General features: G+C 45.2%; 1 protein-coding gene across 6 annotated transcripts in view; it reads left to right on the forward strand.

The window, feature by feature from the left end:
- The window catches only part of pkp4 (plakophilin 4), a 276,311-nt gene that overhangs the window by 204,391 nt on the left and 55,036 nt on the right, over positions 1-16,884 (forward strand). The window lies entirely within an intron of this gene.

A 16,884-nucleotide genomic window follows, 5' to 3' on the forward strand; every position in this document is an offset into this window, starting at 1 on the left:
CTTAACTGTGTCAGTGAAATTAACTTCTGTTCCATCTAATTTCCGATGTCAGGCACACACCAGCAATTTTCATTTAGTTAGATTTCAATGTAAAAAATATCATCAGAAGGTGTAGGGAGAAAGAATATAGATTCATGAGAGCAAACTTTAAGAAGAGTAATCAACTGCTTAGTTAGAACTTCTCAGTGTCACGTTGCTTAAACAGAGTTGATCAAAGCTATTTTTAATGTCTCCCAATGTAAGAGGAATAGAGGACATATCTGTGACTGCAGATGTGAAACCAGGATGGCCTGTTGCCTCCCTGGTATCAGGTAGCATGCAGATGAAGTATAATGTGGACAAATGAGAGGTTATCCACTTTGGTAGCAAAAACTGGAAGGCAAATAATTATTTGAATGACTGGGAAAGGGGGAGGTGCAGCTGATCAGGCTGTCCTTGTATACCAGTCACTCAAAGTAAGCATGCAGCTGCAGAACGAGATGAAGGCGGCAAATGGTATGTTGGCCTTCATAGTGTAAGGATTTGACTACAGAAGCAGGGATGTTTTGCTGCAACTGTACAGGGCATGGTGATAGCATACCTGAAGTATTGTGTGCAGTTTTGATCTCTTTATGAGGGAGGATGTTCTAGCGTTGGAGGGAGCGTAATAAAGATTTACTAGCCTGATTTCTGGGAAGGCAGAACTGATTTATAAATATAATAAAAGTTTATTGTCACGTGTACTCTTACATTAAAATAGTGAAAAATTTTATGTCACCCCACCACAATGCCAATATTAATGACAGAAGTCATACATAATAAAAAGGAAATGAAAATAAGACAACATTCAGTTAAACGCTTCTGTGCTCTGGGAATGCTGAATAAGCTGATGCAGCTGGGACAAGAATGCCACACCGGATGAAGCAGGCCCCTGGAATATTGGACAAGAAGCATCTGCTGAAGTTTGCTATGTGGCTGAGACTGCCTACGGAATCCCACTGGAATACCTGAAAGCAGAAGATGTAGACGACCTCCACACTGGAATGAGACCTTCACACCGGGACAAGACCACTACTTTTTCAGGTGCCTGGGCCTAGCTGCAGACCTGAAGGTTCAGTTCAGCCTGCGAGACTAGGCAGGGAGACTCAGTCGAGGTCCTGATCCTTGCTCGCCGGGAGATCCTAGGCTGGGTGGAGCCGCGTCAGGATTGTCCTTGCCTTGCTGCTGCTACTGCTGCTGCCGGAAACCACCATCTTCACCCATCATTCTCCAGGCTTGAAGAGAAAACAAAAACAGCAGTAAAGAGAAAGAAAGCTGATAGCACTGGTTGAGCCCAGCCCCTCCCCCCCCCCCCCCCACCCCCCAGAGAGGTTAGATCAATTGGGATGCTAAGTTAAGCATAAGGCAGGAATGTCATAAAGACCTAAAATTTTATAATATTTATAAAACTCGTACAAGCTCTGTCTCATACACACACTCGCACACATACACTCGCCCAAGCATGCACCCTCTCACAGGCTTATACCCGATCACACGCAAACACGCACTCTCTCCCATGCAATCGCATGCACACACTCACTGTGCCTCTACTGCACAGGCACACATATACGTTTATGGGGTGAATTTGTATCTGCAGAATTATATTTGCAGATAGATTCTATTTTGTTCAAAAAATGCATAACCTACAGTTAACCCATGTAATATTCTACACATCATACTTTGGAAATAGAACCACTCTGACTCACGATTGGGGCAGAGACAGACTTTAACTTCATACCTTTTAATGCATTATCTGAGCTGAGGTGGCATCTTTGTTAGAAAACCTGAAGTTATCTTGAGAATGCGAATTAAAACAAGCTCTGAGGTTTACATATTAAAGAGCCAAAATGAGCAAACCCATTCTGAAAGGTGTCACTGAATGACTGGGGAGCCCAGAAACGGGCCACAGTATAATGTGACAGGTGATTGAGAACTGAGAGAATGAGATATTTCTTCACTGAGTAGTGAGATTGTGAAATTCTCAACGAAGAAAACGATTGATGTCGAAAAATTGAATGTTTTCAAGAAAGATTTAGATATAATTCCTTATTACTAATGTGGTTAAAGGATATGGGAGAAAATGAGAACAATGATGATCAGCCATGATCACACTGAATGCCAATGCATGCTGAAAGGGCTGAATGATCTATTTCTGCTCCGATTTGCTAAATTCCTGTGAGTCAACAATGTTTCTAAGTACCTCCAGGGCATTCTGAAAGAGTCATAGTCATACAGCATGAAGACAGGCCCTTTGGTCCAAATGGGTCCAAGCTGACCAAAATATCCATTCATACTAACTCCATTTCTCTACACTTGGCCCATATTCTCTAAACCTTTCCTATTTGTGTATTTGTCCAAGTTTCATTTAAATGTTGTTAATGTTGTATCAGAAAGTATTTTAACTCAAACCTGTACAAAGTAATAAAGTAATTAACTAAGCAGAGATGGCTGGGCAGGTGGTGTGCTGTAGCTGTATAATGTGAGAGCTGGCTGATCCCATTGTGAACGGCAGTGACCACATCTGTCGCAAGTGTTGGTTGCTGGAAGAATTCCGGATCAGAGTTGATGATCTGGAATCTGAGGTTCAAACACTGCGGCACATCCGGGAGGGGGAGAGTTACCTGGACGCTTTGTTTCAGGAGGCAGTCACACCTGGGAGATTAAGTAATTCACATTCAGTTAGTGATCAGGGACATCAGAATGTGACTGTAAGTGAGGCAGGTAGGGGGAACCTGAGTTCAGGAGTGCAGGAGCCTCAGCCCTTGACCTTGTCCAACAGGTATGAGATTCTTGCTCCCTGTACGGATGAGGAAAAGGGCTCTGGACAGGATGAGCCAGCTGACCACGGCACCATGGTGCAGAAGGCCATTCAAGAGGGGGGAGCAAAAAGACAAGTAGTTGTTATAGGGGATTCTATAATTAGGGGGACAGATAGTATCCTTTGCAAGCCAGATCGGGAGTCTCGCATGTTGTGTTGCCTACCCGGTGCCAGGGTTCGGGACATCTCTGACCGGCTTGAAAGGATATTGGAGCGGGAGGGGGAGGATCCAGTTGTTGTGGTCCACGTTGGGGCTAACAACATAGGCAAAGCCACGGTGGAGGACCTGTTTGGGGATTATCGAGCACTAGGAAGGAAATTGAAGTACAGGTCCTCAAGGGTCATAATCTCCGGATTACTGCCCGAGCCATGTGCCAATTTGCATAGGGATAAGAAAATTAGGGAAGTAAACACATGGCTAAGGAATTGGTGTGGGAAAGAGGGATTCCACTTCATGGGGCATTGGCATCAGTTTTGGAACCGGGGGGATCTGTACCATTGGGACAGTCTCCACCTGAACCGATCAGGGACCAATGTTCTAGCGAAGAGGATAAATACGGTGGTCAGTAGGCTTAAACTTCTGAGTTGGGGGAACAGAAAGTGAAAGCGACAGGGAGTATGGAGTTAAATGGAAAGATAAGCGGCAGGATAGCATATGTGCAGGCAGATTTAAACTTGAGACAGACTGGGAATGCAGCAAAAAGGAAGGATAACTTAGGACATCTTATGACTTCCGATATCTCTAATGATAAGAAAGTTAACATTAAGGCACTTTACCTGAATGCTCGTAGCATTCATAACAAAGCAGACGAACTAATGGCACAGATCATCGTGAATGATTATGATGTGGTAGGCATCACAGAGACGTGGTTACAGGGGGGGTCAGGACTGGCAGTTAAACATGCAAGGGTTTTCAACTTATCGAAAAGACAGGGAGGTGAGCAGAGGGGGGCGGGGTTGCCTTGATAGTTAAGAACAAAATTAAATCTATGGCACTGACTGACATAGCGTTGGATGATGTGGAGTCTGTGTGGGTGGAATTGAGGAACCACAAAGGCAAAAAAACCATAGTGGGAGTTATGTACAGTGGTCAGGACTAGGGGCGCAACATGTACCAGGAAATAGAGAAGGCATGTCAGAAAGGCAAGGTCACGGTGATCATGGGAGACTTCAATATGCAGGTGGACTGGGTAAATAATGTTGCCAGTGGATCCAAAGAAAGGGAATTCATGGAATGCTTACAGGATGGCTTTTTGGAACAGCTTGTCATGGAGCCCACAAGGGAGCAGGCTATTCTGGACCTAGTGCTATGTAATGAACCAGACTTTATAAAAAATCTTAAAGTAAGGGAACACTTAGGAAGCAGCGATCATAATATGGTAGAGTTCAGTCTGCAGTTTGAAAGAGAGAAGGAAAATCGGATGTAATGGTGTTACAGTTAAATAAAGGTAATTATGAGGGCATGAGAGAGGAACTGACGAAAATAGACTGGAAGCAGAGCCTAGCAGGGAAGACAGTAGAGCAAAAATGGCAGGAGTTTGTGGGTAAAATTGAGGACACTGTACAGAGGTTCATCCCCTAGAAGAGAAAGATTATCCGGGGAGGGATTAGACAGCCATGGCTTACAAAGGAAGTCAGGAAATCTATCAAAGAAAAAGAGAGATCCTATAAAGTGGCCAAGAGCACTGGGAAATCAGAAGATTGGAAAGGCTACAAAAACAATCAGAGGATAACAAAGAGAGAAATAAGGAAGGAGAGGATCAAATATGAAGGTAGGCTAGCCAGTAATATTAGAAATGATAGTAAAAGTTTCTTTCAATACATAAGAAACAAACGACAAGCAAGAGTAGACATTGGGCCACTTCAAACTGATGCTGGAAGCCGTGATGGGAGATAAGGAAATAGCAGGAGAACTTAATAAGTACTTTGCATCAGTCTTCAGAGTGGAAGACATGAGTAATATCCCAACAATTAAAGGGAGTCAGGGGGCTGAGTTGAGTATGGTTGCCATTACAAAAGAGAAAGTGCTAGAAAAGCTAAAAGGTCTTAAAATTGATAAATTCCTGGCCCCGATGGGCTACATCCTAGAGTTCTGAGGGAGGTGGCTGAGGAAATAGCGGAGACATTGGTTGAGATCTTTCAAAAGTCACTGGTGTCAGGGAAAGTCCCGGATGATTGGAAGATCGCTGTTGTAACCCCCTTGTTCAAGAAAGGATCAAGGCAAAAGATGGAAAATTATAGGCCAATTAGCCTAACCTCGGTTGTTGGTAAAATTCTAGAATCCATCATTAAGGATGAGGTTTCTAAATTCTTGGAAGAGCAGGGTCGGATTAGAACAAGTCAACATGGATTTAGTAAGGGGAGGTCGTGCCTGACAAACCTGTTGGAGTTCTTTGAAGAGGTGACAAATAGGTTAGACCGGGGAAACCCAGTGGATGTGGTCTACCTAGACTTCCAAAAGGCCTTTGATAAGGTGCCACACGGGAGGCTGCAGAGCTACTGGTGAGGATTGAGGATTGGCTGTCTGACAGAAGGCAGAGAGTTGGGATAAAAGGTTCTTTTTCGGAATGGCAGCCCGTAACAAGCGGTGTCCCGCAGGGTTCAGTGTTGGGGCCGCAGCTGTTCACATAATATATTTATGATCTGGATGAAGGGACTGGGGGCATTCTAACGAAGTTTGCCGATGATACAAAGTTAGGTGGACAGGCAGGTAGTACTGAGGAAGTGGGGAGGCTGCAGAAGGATCTAGATAGTTTGGAAGAGTGGTCCAGGAAATGGCTGATGGAATTCAATATGAGCAAATGCAAGGTCTTGCACTTTGGTAAAAAGAATACAAGCATGGACTACTTTCTAAACGGTGAGAAAATTCGTAAAGCCAAAGTACAGAGGGATCTGGGAGTGCTACTTGAGGATTCTCTAAAGGTAAACATGCAGGTTGAGTCCGTGATTAAGAAAGCGAATGCAATGTTGTCAATTATCTCAAGAGGGTTGGAATATAAAAGCACCGTTGTGCTACTGAGACTTTATAAAGCTCTGGTTAGGCCCCATTTGGAGTACTGTGTCCAGTTTTGGTCCCCACACCTCAGAAAGGAACATACTGGCATTGGAGCGTGTCCAGCGGAGATTCACACGGATGATCTCTGGAATGGTCGGTCTAACATATGAGGGACGGCTGAGGATCCTGGGATTGTATTCATTGGAGTTTAGAAGATTAAGGGGAGATCTAAATAGAAACTTACAAGATCATCCATGGCTTGGAGAGGCTGGACGCTAGGAAATTGTTTCCGTTAGCCGAGGAGTCTAGGACCCATGGACACAGCCTTAGAATTAGAGGGGGTAAATTCAGAACAGAAATGCAGAGACATTTCTTCAGCCAGAGAGTGGTGGGCCTGTAGAATTCATTGCCGCAGAGTACAGTGGAGGCTGGGGACGCTAAATGTCTTCAAGGCAGAAATTGATAAATTCTTGATGTCACAAGGAATTAAGGGCTACGGGGAGGATGCGGGTAAGTGGAGTTGAAATGCCCATCAGCCATGATTGAATGGCGGAGTGGACTCGATGGGCCGAATGGCCTTACTTCCGCTCCTATGTCTTATGGTCTTATGTACCTGCCTCAGCCACTTCTGGCAGTTCATTCCCTATGCATACTACCCTCTGTTTAAAAACAGAGAGTTGCCCCTCAAATTCTCACTTATTCTTTCCTCTCTTACCTAAAACTGATGCCCTCTCGTCCTTGATTCCCCAACCCTGTGAAAAAATCTGAGTGCATTCACCCTATCCATGTCTCTCATAATCAGATTGTTGAGTCCTGGTAATATTTGTAAATTTCTTCTGCACTCTTTCCCGTTTAATAACATCCTTCCTATAGGAAAGTGACCAAAACTGAACACAATATTCCAAGTGCGGCCTCACCAATTTCCTGTATAACTGTAACATAACTTTGCAACTTCTATGCTCCATACTTTGATTGATGAAGCCCAATGTGCCAAAAGCTCCCTTCACTGCTGTGTCAAGTGTGTGTTGCTGGAAAAGCAGGTCAGGCAGCATTCCAGGAGCAGGAGAATCGATGTTTAGGGCCAGGGCCCTTCATCTGTCCCGAAACATCGATTCTCCTCCTCAGAGCTGCCTGATCTGCTGTGCGTTTCCTGCAACACGCTCTTGACTTTGATCTCCAGCATCTACAGACCTCAGTTTCTCCTTCACTGCCGTGTCTACCTGTGATTCAGTGAATCTGCCTTTGCTGTTGGAATTCATGTATCCCTGGTTATCGTAGTACGTTAAGGAAAATTTAACAAACAGCAAAATTCTCAACTGATCTTGGAGGAACCTGTTTGGGAGAGGTCACAGCGCAGAAACAGAAGTGCATAATTTTAAGTGTAGCTTTGCTGTAAATCTACAATAGTGAGTAGAGTGGGTTCTTTCTTGAATTATATGTTTTATTGGGATCTGTCTCTTGATTAAATTTTTAAAATATAAGCTATAAGTATTACGTTAGCCTGGAGCAGTGTTTTTTAGAGCAATACTATTTTCTCAGTCTGTAGATTGGAGAAAGTGAGGTCTGCAGATGCTGGAGATCAAAGTTGAAACTTTATTGCTGGAACAGCACAGCAGGTCAGGCAGCATCCAGGGAACAGGAGATTCGACGTTTCGGGCACAGGCCCTTCTTCAGGAATGAGCAGAGAGTGTTCAGCAGGAGAAGATAAAAGGTAGGGAGGAGGGACTTGGAGGAGGGGCGTTGGAAATGTGATAGGTGGAAAGAGGTCAAGGTGAGGGTGATAGGTCGGAGTAGGATGGAGGCGGAGAGGTCAAGAAGAAGACTGCAGGTCAGGAAGGCGGTGCCGGGCTGGAGGGATTCGGCTGAGACAAGGTGGGGGGAGGGGGGATGAAGAAACTGGTGAAGTCCAAGTTCATCCCCTGTGGTTGGAGGGTTCCCAGTCGGAAGGTAAGACGCTCCTCCTCCGACCGTCGCGTTGTTGTGGTTTGGCGGTGGATGAGTCCAATGACCTGCATATCCTCGGTGGAGTGGGAGGGGGAGTTGAAATGCTGTGCTACAGGGTGGTTGGGTTGGTTCGTCCCAAAGGATCAAAAATGGCCTTGAGTAGAGTGATATGCTCTCCTTGTAAGATGTGGGAGATTAGAGTTTAAGTGTTACTGAGGATTACATCTACAATAAATGTCTTTGGTTGCAAATCCTATCATATTGAATGGATCGGTTGGAGCGACAGTTACAGGCAATGAGAAATTTACAAGAGCAAGAGGGTGTGATGGATGGCAGTTATAGCAAGGGAGAAAAGCTGCAGATACAGTCAGATGGATGGGTTAATTCCAGGAAAGGTAGAAGAGATAAGCAGGCAGGGCAGGAGTCATCTGTGGCTATCCCGAGTTCAAACAAGTATGCTGTTTTGTAAAATGTAGGGGGTAATGGACTCAAAGGAATGTAGCATGAGCAGCCAAGTTTCTGGTATCAAGACAGGCTGTAATGTAATGAAGGGTACATCAGGTTTCAAGTAATTGACTTGTGTTAGGGGACTCTCTAGACTGAGGCACAGACAGATGTTTCTGCGGCCAGCAGCGAAAAATGAGAATGGTGTGTTGCCTCCCTGGTGTCAGGATCAAGGATGTCTGAGAGGGAGTGCAAAATGTCCTCAAAGGGGAAAGGGTCCAGCAGGAGGTTCATTGTACACATTGGAACCAATGACATAAGGGTAAAGGGTGAGATTCTGAAGGGAGACAACAGAAAGTTATGCAGGAATTTCAAAAAGTTGGTCCGCGAGGGTAGTGATATCTGGATTACTCCCGCTGCTACGAGTTAGTGAGGGTAGAAATAGGAGGATAGAGCAGATGAATGCGTGGCTGAGCAGTTGGTGCATGGGAGAAGGATTCTCATCTTTGGATCATTCGAATCTCTTCTGGGGTCGAAGTGACCTGTACAAGAAGGATGTATTGCCCCTGAATTGGAAGGGAACTAATATACTGGCAGGAAGATGTGCTAGAGCTGCTCGGGAGGATTTAAACTAGTAAGGTGGGCGGGGGTGGGACCGAGGGAAATGGTGAGGAACGGGATCAATCTGAGACTGGTACACTTGAGAAAAGAAGCAAGTCAAACAGTCAGGGCAGGCAGAGACAAAGCAGAGAACAAGGTAGGACTGATAAATTTAACTGCGTTTGTTTCAATGCAAGAGGCCGAACAGGGAACGCAGATTTGCCAGAATCATTGGCGACCTTTAAGCGGCAATTGGATAGGTACATGGATGGGTGCTTAAGCTAGGACAAATGTTCGGCACAACATCGTGGGCCGAAGGGCCTGTTCTGTGCTGTATTGTTCTATGAACTCAAGGACATGGTTAGGAACCTGGGACTGGGATATCATAGCAATCACAGAAACTCAGGAATGGACAAGACTGGCAGCTTAATGTTCCAGGATACAAATGCCACAGGAAGGATAGAAAGGGAGACAAGAGAGGAGGGGGAGTGGCTTTTTGAGAAGGGATAGCATTACAGCTGTACTGAGGGAGGATATTCCCGGAAATACATCCAGGGAATTTATTTGGGTGGAACTGAGAAATAAGAAAGGGATGATCACCTTAATGCGATTGTAATATAGAACCCCTAATAATTGGCAGGAACTTGAGAAACAAATTTGTAAGGAGATTTCAGTTATCCCTATGAAAAATAGGTGGTTATGGTAGGGGATTTTAACTTTCCAAACGTGAATTGGGACTGCCATAGTGTTAAGGGTTTAGATACAGAGGAATTAAAGTGTGTACAAGAATATTTTCTGAGTCCGTATGTGGATGTACCTGCTAGAGAAGTTGCAAAACTTGACCTACTCTTGGGAAGTTTTCTTCTCTTCCTTTGTTTAGTCCAGTGCGGGCTTTCAGAGTAGTGGGGTATAGATGTTAGGGCAGTTGCATGTTCCTCCTGCAGAATGTGGCATCTACGGGAAGTGCACCCAACTCCAGCTCCTCGAAAACCGAGTTAGGGAGCGAGAGCTAGGTGAACTACAGATCATTCGAGAGGCTGAGGGAGAAATTGAGAGGATGTACAGGGAGGTGGTCACTCCCAGACACAGGATACAAACAGCTGGGTTACAGTCAGTGGGAGGAAAGGGAACCAACAAATAGGGCAGGGATCCCCGTGGCCATTCCCCTCAGCAATAAGTATACCGTTTTGGATACTGCTGGTGGGGACTGCTGACCGGGGGAAGCCATAGTTGTCAGGTCTCCAGCACTGTGGCTCTAAAGGGAAAGGGGGAGAATAGAAAAGTGCTAGTGTTAGGGGACTCAATAGTTAGGTGGATTGACAGGAGATTTTGTGGTCAGGAATGGGAGTCCCGAAAGGTATGTTGCCTCCCCGGTACCAGGGTCCGGGATGTCGCTGATCGGGTTTACAGGATTCTGAAGGGGGAAGGTGAGCAGCATGAAATCGTGGTACATATTGGCACCAATGATATAGCCAGGAAAGGGACGGAGGATCTGAAAAGTGACTACAGAGGGTTAAAGTCACAGAGTCAGAGATGTACAGCATGGAAACAGACCCTTCGGTCCAACCCGTCCATGCCGACCAGATATCCCAACCCAATCTAGTCCCACCTGCCAGCATCCGGCCCATATCCCTCCAAACCCTTCCTGTTCACATACCCATCCAAATGCTTCTTAAATGTTGCAATTGTACCAGCCTCCACCACTTCCTCTGGCAGCTCATTCCATACACGTACCACCCTCTGCGTGAAAATGTTGCCCCGAAGGTCTCTTTTGTATCTTTCCCTTGTCACCCTAAACCTATGCCCCCTAGTTCTGGACTCCCCCGACTCCAGGGAAAAGACTTTATCTATTTATCTATCCATGCCCCTCATAATTTTGTAAACCTCTATAAGGTCGCCCCTCAGCCTCCAACGCTCCAGGGAAAACAGCCGCAGCCTGTTCAGCCTCTCCCTATAGCTCAAATCCTCCAATCCTGGCAACATCCTTGTAAATCTTTTCTGAACCCTTTCAAGTTTCACAACATCTTTCCAATAGGGAGGAGACCAGAATTGCATGCATACTCCAACAGTGGCCTAACCAATGTCCTGTACAGCCGCAACATGACCTCCCAACTCCTGTACTCTGACCAATAAAGGAAAGCATACCAAACGCCGCCTTCACTATCCTATCTACCTGCGACTCCACTTTCAAGGAGCTATGAACTTGCACTCCAAGGTTTCTTTGTTCAGCGACACTCCCTAGGACCTTACCATTAAGTGTATCAGTCCTGCTAAGATTCGCTTTCCCAAAATGCAGCACCTCGTATTTATCTGAATTAAACTCCATCTGCCACTTCTCAGCCCATTGGCCCATCTGGTCAAAATCCTGTTGTAATCTGAGGTAATCTTCTTCACTGTCCACTATACCTCCAATTTTGGTGTCATCTGCAAACTTACTAACTGTACCTCTTATGCTCGCATCCAAATCATTTATGTAAATGATAAAAAGTAGAGGACCCAGCACAGATCCTTGTGGCACTCCGCTGGTCACAGGCCTCCAGTCTGAAAAACAATCCTCCACCACCATCCTCTGTCTTCTACCTTTGAGCCAGTTCTGTATCCAAATGGCTACTTCTCCCTATATTCCTGAGATCTAACCTTACTAATCAGTCTCCCTTGTCGAACGCCTTACTGAAGTCAGGTTGGATGTTGAAGAGCACGATGAGTAGTGATCCCCAGTTTGCTACCGGGTGAGGTGAGGAACAGTCAGCCAATGCAGCTTAACACCCGGCTGCGAGGCTGGTGCGGGAGGGAGGGCTTCAGATACCTCGAGCATTAGGATGCCTTCTGGGAAAGGTGGGTTCTGTACATAAAGGATGGGTTGTGCCTGAACTGGAGGGGCTCAAATGTCCTGGGTGAGAGATTTGCTTGTGTGGTCCAGGAGGGTTTAAATTAGTTTGGCAAGGTGATGGGAACCAGAGCTACATATCTGAGAGGGGGGGCAGTTGTAGATGGGGCAGTAACAAGATGTAGTGAATCTATTGGGAAGGTTTCTCACGTGATAAAACAAAGAGATCGTTTAAAGTGTGTCAGCTTTAACGCAAGGAGTGTCAGAAATAAGAGTGATGAATTTATAGCATGGATCATGTTGTGGCCGTAATGGAGATGTGGGTTTCACAGAGGCAGGAATGGTTGCTAGGTGTTCCAGGGTTTAGAACGTTTAAAAAGAACAGGGAGGGTGGAAAAAGAGGAGGTGGGGGTATAGCATTGCTAATCAGAGAGTGCATCACAACAATAGAAATGAAGGTTGTTGAGGAAGGTGTGTCGATTAAGTCAGTATGGGTGGAAGTCAGGAACAGCAAAGGAGCAGCCACCTGATTGGGGGTTTTCAACAGACCTACTAATAGGCTGGCAGATTTTGGAAAAATGCAGATGTAGCAGGGTTGTTATGGGTGACTTCGACTTTCCCAATATCGACTGGAACCTTCTTAGTGCAGTTGTGTTGGATGGAGCCGTTTTTGTCAGGTGTGTTCAGGAGGGTTTCCTTACTCAGTCTGCAGACAGGCCGACAAGGAGAGAGGCCATTTTGGATTTGGTGCTCGGCAATGAGCCAGGACAGGTGTCAGGTCTCTTGGTGGGAGAACACTTCGGTGGCAGTGATCACAACTGCCTCACATTTACCATAGCCTTGGAGAGGGAAAGGAGCAGTCACCAAGGGAAGATATTTAATTGGGCAAAAGGAAATTATGACGCTATCAGATAGGAGTTGGGAAATACAGACTGGGAGCAATTGTTCCACAGAAAGGGCACAGCAGAATGTGGAGACTGTTTAAGGAGCACTTGTTGCAAGTGATGCATGAATTTGTTCCCCTGAGACAGGTAAGAAGGAGTAAAATTAAGGAGCCTTGGATGACAAGAACAGAGGAGCTTCTCGTCAAAAGGAAGAAGGCAGCTTACATAAGATGGAGGAAACAAGGATCCAGCACAGCTTTAGAGGATTACATGCTTGAAAGAAAGGAGCTCAGAAATGGACTGAGGAGAGCCAGGAGGGGGCACGAGAAAGGCTTGGCAGGAAGAATTAGGGAGAACCCAAAGGCATTTTACTCATACGTGAGGAATAAGAGAATGATCAGGGAGAAGGTAGGACCGATCAGGGGCAGGGTAGGGAACTTGTGCATGGAGTCTGAGCAGATAGGGGAAGCCCTAAACGAGTTGTTTGCTTCGGTTTTCACTAAAGAAAGGGACCTTGCTGTGAATGAGAACTTTGAGGAGCTGGGATATGGGCTTGAACAGAGCAGGATTGATGAAATTGATGTGCTGGAACTTTTGGCAAACATTAAGATTGATAAGTCCCCAGGGCCAGATCAGATTTATCCTAAGTTGCTCCGGGAAGCGAGAAAGAAAGTTGCTAAGCTGCTAGTGAATATCTTTGCTTCCTCACTCTCCGCAGGAGCCATACCGGAGGATTGAAGGAGGTGAATGTTGTTCCTAGTTTCAAGAAAGGTAATAAGGAAATCTCTGGCAATTACAGACCAGTCTGTCTTACGTCTGTGGTCAGCAAGGTTTTGGAAAGAATGCTGAGGTATAGGATTTATGATTATTTGGAAAAGTGTAGCGTGATTAAAGGCAGTCAGCAGGCCTTGTGAGGGGCAGGTCATGCTTCACAAAATCTTATTGAGTGCTCCAAGGAGGTGACAAGACCGGTTGATGAAGATTGAGCAGTGGATGCAATGTATGTGGACTTCAGCAAGGCATTTGATAAGGTTCCCCACGGTAGGGTCATTCATAAAGTCAGGAGGTATGGGATACAGGGTGACTTGGCTACCTGGATTCAGAACTGGTTGGCTGACAGAAAGCAAAAAGAGTGGTTGTAGACTGAAAGTATTCTGTCTGGAGGTCAGTGTTGAGCAGGGCTCTGTACTTGGGCCTCTGCTATTTGTAGTTTTATAAATGACTTGGATGAGGAGGTTGACGGATGGGTTAGTAAATTTACAGACGACACAAAGGTTGGAGGTGCCTTTGATAGTATCAAGGGCTATTGCAGGCTGCAACGTGACATAGACAGGATGCAGAGCTGGGCTGAGAAATGGCAGATAGAGTTCAACCTGGATAAATGAGAAGTGATGCATTTTGGAAGGTCGAACAAATGCTGAATATAGGATTAAAGACAGGATTCTTGGCAGTGGGGTGTTCAAGTACATAGATCCCTGAAAGTTGCCACCCAAGTGGATAGGGTTGTTAAGAAAGCAAATGATATTTTGGCTTTCATTAACAAGGGGATTGAGTTTAAGAGCTGCGAGGTTTTGCTACAGCTCTCCATGTCCCTGGACAGACCACACAGGAATACTCTATACAGTTCTGGTCACCTTACTATAGGAAAGATACAGAGGAAGGGGGGAGGGTGCAAAGAAGGTTTAGCAGGATGCTGCCTGGACTGGAGGGCTTATCTTACGAAGAGAGGTTGACTGAACTCAATTTTTTCTCTCTGGAGAGGAGGAGGAAGAGAGGTGACCTGATCGAGGTATACAAGGTAATGAGAGACATGGATAGAGTCAATAGCCAGAGATTTTTCCCCTGGGCAGAATTGACTGGCACGTGGGTCATAGATTTGAGATACTGGGAGAAAGGTAGAGAGGGGATTTCAAAGGAATGTTCTTTATGCAAAGAGTTGTGAATGTATGGAATGCGTTGCCAGAGGTGTTGGTGGAAGCAGAATAAGTAGGGACATTTAAGCGACTGCTGGACATGCACATGGACAGCAGTGAAGTGAGGAGTGCGTAGGTTCAGTTATTTTATTTTGCATTAGGCACGACATCGAGGGCCAAAAGGCCTGTTCTGTGCTGTACTTTTCTATATTCTATTTTCTATGTTCTAAATAAGACAGGGCAGGTGACTGAGGTATCAGTGAGGGAGCACTTTGGGGCCAGCTACCATAATTCTACTGGTTTTAAAATAGTGATGGAAAAGGATAGACTGGATCTAAAAGTTGAAGTTCAAATTGGGGAAAGGCTAATTTTGATAGTATTCGGCAATAACTTTAAAAAGCTGATTGGGGGCAGATGTTCGCAGGTAAAGGGACAGCTGGAAAATGGGAAGCCTTCAGAAATGAGATAACGAGAGTCCAGAGACAGTATATTCCTGTTAGGGTGAAAGGAAAGGCTGGTAGATATAGGGAATGATGGATGATTAGAGAAATTGAGGGTTTGGTTCAGAAAAAGAAGGAAGCATATGTCAGGTATAGACAGGAGAGATCAAGTGAATCCTCAGAAGAGTAATCCTTAAGACGGAAATCAGGAGGGCAAAAATGGGTCATGAGATAGCTTTGGTAAATAGAATTAAGGAGTATCCAAAGGGTTTTTATAAACACATGAAGGACAAAAAGTTAACTAGGGAGAGAATAGGGCTCCTCAAAGATCAGCAAGGCAGCCTTTGTGTGGAGCCGCTGCAGATGGGGGAAGATACTAGACAAGTATTTTGCATTAGTGTTTACTGTGGAGAAGGACATGGAAGATGTACAATGTAGGGAAATAGATGGTGACATCTTGAAAAATGTCTGTATTACAGAGGGGGAGGTGCTGGATGTCTTGAAATGCATAAAAGTGGATAAATCCCCAGGACCTGATCAGGTGTATCCTAGAGCTCTGAGGGAAGCTAGAGAAGTGATTGCTGGCCCCCTTGCTGAGATATTTGTATCATCGATAGTCCCAGGAGAGGTGCCGGAAGACTGGAGGTTAACTAATATGGTGCCACTGTTTAAGAAAGGTGGTAAGGACAAGCCAGGGCACTATAGACAGGTGAGCCTGACATCTGTGGTGGGCAAGTCATTGGAGGGAATACTCAGGGACAGGATTTCTACATATTTGGAAAGGCAAGGACTGATTGGGGATAGTCAACATGGCTTTGTGCATGGGAAATCATGTCTCACAAACTTGATTGAGTTCTTTTAAGAAGTAACAAGGAGGATTGATAAGGGCAAAGCGGTGGACATGATCTATATGGACTTTAGTCAGGCATCCGACAAGTTTCTCCATGGGAGACTGGTTAGCAAAATTAGATCTCATCGAATACCGGGAGAACTAGCCCTTTGGATATAGAACTGGCTCCAAGGTAGAAGACAGAGGGTGGTGGCAGAAGGTTGTTTTTCAGACTGGAGGCCTGTGACTAGTGGATTACCACAAGGATTGCTGCTGGGTTGGGTCCACTTTTTTTTCTTTTTATATAAATGATTTGGCTGTGAACATGGGAGAAATCGTTAATAAGTTTGCAGATGATACCAAAATTGGAGTTGTAATAGACAGTGAAGAAGATTACCTCAGATTACAACGGGATCTTGATCAGATTGGCCAATGGACTCAGGAATGGCAGATGGAGTTTAATTTAGATAAATGTGAGGTGTTGCATTTTGGGAAAGCAAATCTTAACAGGACTTATACACTTAATGGTAAGGCCCTAGGGAGTGTTGCTGATAAGAGACTTTGGAATGCAGGTTCATAGCACCTTGAAAGTGGAGTTGCAAGTAAATAGGATAGTGAAGAAGGCGTTTGGTATGGTTTCCTTTATTGGTCAAAATATTGAGTACAGGAGTTGGGAGATCATGTTGCAGCAGTACAGGACATTGGTTAGGCCACTGTTGGAATATTGCATGCAATTCTGGTCTTCCTTTCGAGGGATGTTGTGAAACTTGAAAGGGTTCAGAAAAGATTTACAAGGATGTTGCCATGGTTGAAGGATTTGAGCTCTAGGGAGAGGCTGAATATGCTGGGGCTATTTTCTCTGGAGTGTCGGAGGCTGAGGGTTGACCTTATAAAGATTTATAAAATCATGAGGGGCATGAATTGGGTAAATAGAAAAAGTCTTTTCCCTGGGGTTGGAGATTCTAGAACTAGAGGGCATAGGTTCAGGATTGGAGGAGAAACATATAAAAGGACCTAAGGGACAACTTTTTCATGCAGAAGGTAGTGTATGTATGGAATGAGCTGCCAGAGGAAGTGGTGGAGGCTGGTACAATTGCAACATTTTAAAAAGCATCTAGATGGGTATATGAATTGGAAGAGTTTAGAGGGATATGGGCCAAGTGCTGGCAGGT

Source organism: Chiloscyllium plagiosum, unplaced genomic scaffold, assembly GCF_037043375.1.
Source record: "Chiloscyllium plagiosum isolate Xiang-an unplaced genomic scaffold, Cpla_swu_hap1 HiC_scaffold_7, whole genome shotgun sequence".
NCBI classification, from domain to species: domain Eukaryota; kingdom Metazoa; phylum Chordata; class Chondrichthyes; order Orectolobiformes; family Hemiscylliidae; genus Chiloscyllium; species Chiloscyllium plagiosum.